Here is a 6430-nt window from a genome sequence, read left to right as displayed (position 1 = left end):
ATGACTAAGTGGATTTATTCCAGGAATGTAAGGTTGGTTTAATATTTTTAAATTAATTAATATAATACATCATATTAAAAGAATAAAGGACAAAGCACATTATAATTTCAAGGGGAAATAGACAATTCAACAATAATAACTGGAAATTTCAGTATCTCATTGAATAGATGCATAAAAAGCATTTGACAAAATCCAGTGCTAATTCATGATTTAAAAAAGATAGTTATGCTAGGACAATCGGCTATCCATATGCAAAAAAATGAACTCAAGATTCAACTCATACCATACACAAAAATTAACTTCGAATGGATCATAGAAAGTTAAACATCAAGTTAGCATATGACCTAGCAATCCTACTTGCTCCTAGATACATATCCAAGAGAAATTAAACCATATATACACACGAAAACTAGGACACAAATATTCACAGCAGCATTAGTCATAACTGCCAAAAAGTAGAAATAACCCAAATGTCCATCGGTGAGGAATGGATAAACAGAATGCTGTAAATTCGCATAATGGAATATTATTTGGCCAAAAAAAGTTCTCATACATGCCTCAACATGGATGAATCTTTAAAATGTTATGCTGAATGAAAGCAGCCCGACACAAAGGGCCTTGTGTTGTATGACTTCATTTATACAGAATGTCTAGAATAGGCTAATACATAGAAACAGAAAGTAAGTTAGTGCTTTCCAGGGACTGATGGGAGGGAAGTATGGGGAGTGACAGCAAATGGGTACGAGATTTCTTTTACATATGATGAAATGTTCTGTAATTAGACAGTGGTGATATTTATACAACTCAGTTAATATATTAAAAACCACTGAATTTTACCTTTTTAAAGGATGGACTTTACAGCATGCGAGTTCTATCTCAAACAGTTGTTATATTTTTTCAAATGGATCACAGACCTAAATGTAAAACCTAGTTGCCTAGGGCTGGGGCTAGAACTGAGCACTAACTGAAAATTGGCGCAAGAGAATTTGGGGAGGATGATGGAAATATTCTGAAATTGAATTGTGGTCATGGTTGCACAACCGTAAATTTACTAAAAATCATTGGATTGTTCACTTACAATGGGTGATTTTATGGTATGTAAATTTTACCTTAATAAAGCTGTTCCAAAAAAAACACCACTGAAAACAGAAGACAATATGTCACAGTAAATAGTGGGGGACAAGTTAGGATGGGAAGTTAACTTAAAAATAAAACAGAAGGAGGACAAAGAGGGGTACTGAAGTGCTGAATGTTCTGTTTCTTAATCTCATTGTGGGTTATAGTTTGTGCAAATTCATTAAGCTATGTTCTTGTAACTTGTGCTTTTCTGTGTGTATGTTATACCACAATAAAAGTTTTTTAAAATGGCATTAGAGACTGAGGCGGGAGCATGAATGAGCTAGTTGTGAGTTACAGAAGCTGAGAGGCTCAGCTGTACAGTTGTTCTTAGGTCCCCATGAGATTTTTGCTGTCTTATTGCCACTATCTTACAATAACCCCCACTACAAGAGCTAGCCTAAATGAGTTTCTGTTTCTTACTATAAAGAAGCCTTGCTAATACATCCACACATATAGCTACCAAAGTCTCAGCTTCACAAGGGCAGGAAATTTTGTACGTTATTGATCCCCAATGTCTATTGATCCCTAATGTTCTCAATACATATTCCTTGAATGAGTGAGCAAACGAATGGACAGAGGAACAGTTGTAGAGGGAGAGATCTGCAAACAGACATTTTTCAGTGCACCCTGGCCAATATTTTCATAGAGATATGGACAAAACACTGTGAGGGCCTGGAGGATGACATAATGCCTCCTGGGGAATGTCAGGAAAGTATGGTAGAGGAGGACATAGGGGAGCTGGGTCTTGAAGGATGAATAGGAGTTTGCCAGAGAAAAATGCAGGGGAGTGGGATAAACAGATAAACACAGGCAAAAGCACATTGTTTTTGAAAGAGCCTGCCATTTAGGGGGACCTTGAGAAGGCTCAAGTGGCAGGAGTGCAGGGTTCATAGTTGAGGACAGACGAGGGATGAGGCTAGAAAGGTAGGCTAGGGTAGATAGAAAAGAGTCATATTCCCAGCCAAGACAGTGAAGTGAATCCTGCAGGATCGGAGCCAAGAGAAAATTTTAAGCAAGGGTCAAATTTGCTGATTAAGGAGCTCATTTTGGCTGGAACAAGAAGAGTTTCTCTGAGTTCATGGGCCATCCACTCTGTTGGTATCTACATTTCCTTGCCTCTGTGTTTCTCTCTTTCTCCGTGTTCTTCCTTCTATCTCTCCCACAAGTGTTTTCATTTCTAGGTCTCTCTTCTCTGTCTATACATTTCTTCTCATTTTTCTCTCAAGACATCACTCCTCGAAGATGTCCCTCAACTGCCTCCATCTTATCTGTCCCCAAATAGCTTTCAGATTCCATCTCCACGACTCATTCTCTCCAGAAGACCATCCCCGCCCAGGCTTGGGTCCTTTGCAAACAAGTGACAGGATTTTCTCTTGAACAGTGAGCTCTTTTGGGCCTCACTAGTGCACAAAAAAGACATGTGGAAGAAAGAGGAGGGTCTGAGTCACCCTCTACTGGGTCCAAAGAAGATGAACCACCAGGTTCTGAGGCTCGAATGGAATCAATGAGCTGGGGATAGAACACTCCTCTCAGGCATCTTGACATTGTTTACAACATGAAAGGGGCCAGTGGCTCCTAAGCCACCACCCTTCCAGCCTCATTCAAGAAAGCCTAATGCCTAGTGGCTCAAATTCTGAAACATTTCTTGATATCTGCCCACCCTCTCCAGGGGCTAAACAATTGGGTCAGGGAGGAACAGCCATGCTGAGGATGGGACCACTCTCCAGGACAATTCTCTCTCCTGGGACAAGAAGGTCAAGCTGCTCTTCTAGACATGACCTCAGAGAGGTGCAGCAAGGGCCCTGGCCCAATTTATCACGACGGGGCTATAATTAGGTTTGTTAACATACAGTCGAGTGTAGTCTTGTTGACTAGGACCTTAATCACGTTACTATCGAGTTCCTGTAGGTATTGCTCCGGGTGACTGTTTTACTTGCAGAGTTATAGCCAAGCCCAACGGGAGGAAATTAGCTTTGGACACAAGTTGAGAGGGGGGTTCTTTTTCCTCCTGACTTTGTCTCCCTCCCTCTCTTCCATGTGAAAATATTTAGCAAACAGTGACAATGATGAAAAACAGTAGGAAACAAAATGTTCTACATTAGTATAAAACATGAAAAATGCAGCAAGGACCCTTAGCGGTACAACATGTGTTATGCTGGCTGGCAGTCCATTAGCTCTGATAGACATTTCACTTACCTAAGTCAAATATAACAGTCTAGTATTCATTAATATAAGAAGGGGCTGTGGAATCAGAGCTACCATCTGGCTGGGCCGACAGAATAATCTACAACTCATGATTAGGTCTAAGGAGTGGGGTTTCACTTTAATCTTTCTCATTGCTCGAAATTTCCATCTGCGCAGTTCGGCACATCATTTTTCTTCAAGACAAATGTGCTGTTTTTCATGTTCCAAAATTAGATCAGAAGAAAACGATTAATCATGTCACGGCCTGGGAAAGGAAACAAAGCTCCGATATTCTCCTGCTCTCCCCTCCGCCCCACCCTCCCCTCTCAGGGCCCTGGACGGTTGCAAGTTTCGCTTTTTCCCCTAACCTCTAGGTTTTCAGCACAACTTTCGGAGCCGCCACCGCCAGCCGAGAGGAGTGGGGTGGGACTGGAGGGAGAGGGCGCCTGCAGGGCATGCGGGACGAGCTCGGGAGGCCCTGGGATCCTAGCTGGGCCACTCTGCTGCCTCTCTCTGGAGTCCTCCCGGCCCCCTGAGGTTACCCCTGGCTGGTCCACACCGCCTGCGCCTTGGAGCTGCCGAGTCAGAGCACTGGGCGCTGCCGATTGCCCAGTGACAAAAAGGACTGCGTGCCTCGTTCCCGCGTCCCCCTCCCGCGGCCGCCACAGCCCTGTCTGTCAGCCCGCTCGCAAGTCATAACAAATCCCTGGCGCGGAGCTGAAGCTGAGCATTTGCCGGAGCGTCATGGGGATGATGAATGACCCGCAGGCCTTTGAAGTGCTCTGCCAGTTCAGCTGGGTCCGCGGTGCTGACAGAGAAATATACACAACAGCGTAACCAATAATGAGAACATTAAACATTCCTGCGCCGTGACAGGCTGACAGAAAAACCCAGGCTCCCATCAATCATCGCGCAGATAGAACCTTGACAATTGGCCCCTGACTGATACCGGCGGTCACCTTGCCCTCTCCCTCAGCTCGCCTCTCCCCTCGCTCCCTCTCTCTGGGGCGCCCTCCTCTTCCTCTCGGAGTTTTCCCTATCTTTCTCTCCTGACTCTGTCACCCCTCCTCTGTACTCCCTCCCTGCTTCTCTCCCCTCCCTTTCCCCTCTGTCCCTCCCCTATCTCCCCTCCCTCTTCTATTCCTCTCTGTTCCCTGCTCTCCCTGTTACTGCTTTCTGTGCTGTTCAAAGGTCAAGTGAGGTTTAGGCCACTTCCAGTTTGTCAGGTCGCCTCTTCTAGAAACAATGAAGATGTCCTATCGGAGTGAGAAGTGTGAAGTCTTTCAGTTTATACTTAAAATTCTGTTGCTTTTAACCAGAGCCAAAAAATAATACAATTACTGTATGTAAAACCTCATTTGAAAATATTATAAAATTTAAACTGAGGCCTTTGGGGGAAGTGAGGCCCACATGAACCCCCTTCTTTTCTGCAGGGGGAGGGTCTCTCTGGGGATCTTCCTGTGTGATTTTGGCAAGGGACCCTTCTCTTTGTGCCTCTTTATTTTCAACTGGGTTTATCTGACAGGATCCGATTTCTGATCTGTCTGAAAGGGAAAAAACAGCAGTGAAATACAAAGATCTCTTCCTTTTCCTCCAAGAGGAAATAGAATCTGCCCAGATAAAGCACATTGGTTGGACCTTTGCCCTGGTCCCTGAGGAGATGCCTGTGACCTCTTAGCCACTCTCTGGATCCTCCAGAGCTCCCAAGATAACTTGGTTTGGCCATACTTTCCTGGGCTGAGCCTCTACTCCAGCCTTGTAAAAGTGGGGCATTTCCTCACCCCACCCCCAAACGTATTATCCCTGCCAGGCTCATTCCCTGCTGGCCAGCCAGAGCTCATGGAAAAAGCCCTGGGCCAGTGGTAAGAAGCCAGGGTTCTAGTCCTACCATGAGAACTTGAGCAAGTCCCAAATTTTCCTGGACCTCTATTTCTTCATACACAACACGTGAGTAGAAGTCCCTGCTTTAAATACATTTGCATATTGGTTCAGGTGAGCTGCCCAGGTATAAGAAGGGAGCATCTGTTGAGACAGTGTTTGCTCCATGCTTTTAATTATCTTGTCCTTTCCTTTCTGCATGCCTGGAAAGCCCAGCTCCATTCCCTCCTCCTCCGGGAAGCTTGTTCTGCTTGTCCAGGCCCACAGTGACCTTGTCCTCCTCCAAGACTCATGGCTTACATGAGCATCTCGCCTGCCCAGCTAGACTTGAAGCTACTTGAGAGCAGGAATGGTGCCATGCTCTATTCTTCTCTGGGTCACCTAGGACAAGAGCAACATCTTATTCTGAAATGTCTGCCCACCCACAGCCACCTTCTCTAAGGAACTGCTCCTACCAGTCCTGCTCAAGAGGAAGACCTCAGAGGTCATGTTTGTACTGCATAATCCTTCCCTTTGCCATAGCTGATTGGTCCAATAGTGAATACCCATCCCTGCAACCAATCAGATTCTCTCTTCCTTGAACTCAGCCACAGGTAGTGGTAGGCTCCTGAAAGTCGTGTAATGTTTGGGACTGGTGCAACCATTTTGAGCCTAAGGAGAGAGAAAGAAAGAAAAAAGCTATCTTCCAAGTAAAGCAGGAGAATGAGGTGGTGGGCTAAAAGAAGCAGGCATGAAATATCAGGTAGAAACAGAATACAGCATGATCTCAATTCCTGACTTATCCATTCCTGTCCCGTGAGGCCTGGTTGTATCACTTTCTGCACTAGAATGCCTGTGAGATAGCTGGCCACTGGAAAAAGACACATGACCCAGGCCTGGCTAAGCATTCTATCCTATCTTTCCACCTATAAAAACTGACCCAGGAATAGGCATGTGACCCATGTCAGGTCAATCAGAGTCCTTCCCTGAGATTTTATATATTAATACTGAAAGACAGATACTCTCCATTCCTTTTAGAATTGTAAGGCTAGGACCCCAGAGCTTCTAACACCATGGCCGCCACTGCCCAAAAGAAATTAACTTACCACAGGAGCAAATGAGGCCAACCAGAGCAGCAGAGCCCACTGATGACAAGTCTGATGAATTCTTCAGGTTCCTGGATCTAGTCAAGCCTGAAGTTCACTCTACCCTTGGCCTTCACAGAAGGTAAGCCAATACATTCCCTTTCTTGCTTAAACTAGTTTTAGTT

The sequence above is a fragment of the Pteropus vampyrus genome, unplaced genomic scaffold (assembly GCF_000151845.1).
Source record: "Pteropus vampyrus isolate Shadow unplaced genomic scaffold, Pvam_2.0 Scaffold20, whole genome shotgun sequence".
Classification (NCBI taxonomy): Eukaryota; Metazoa; Chordata; class Mammalia; order Chiroptera; family Pteropodidae; genus Pteropus; species Pteropus vampyrus.
This window is presented reverse-complemented; position numbering follows the sequence as displayed.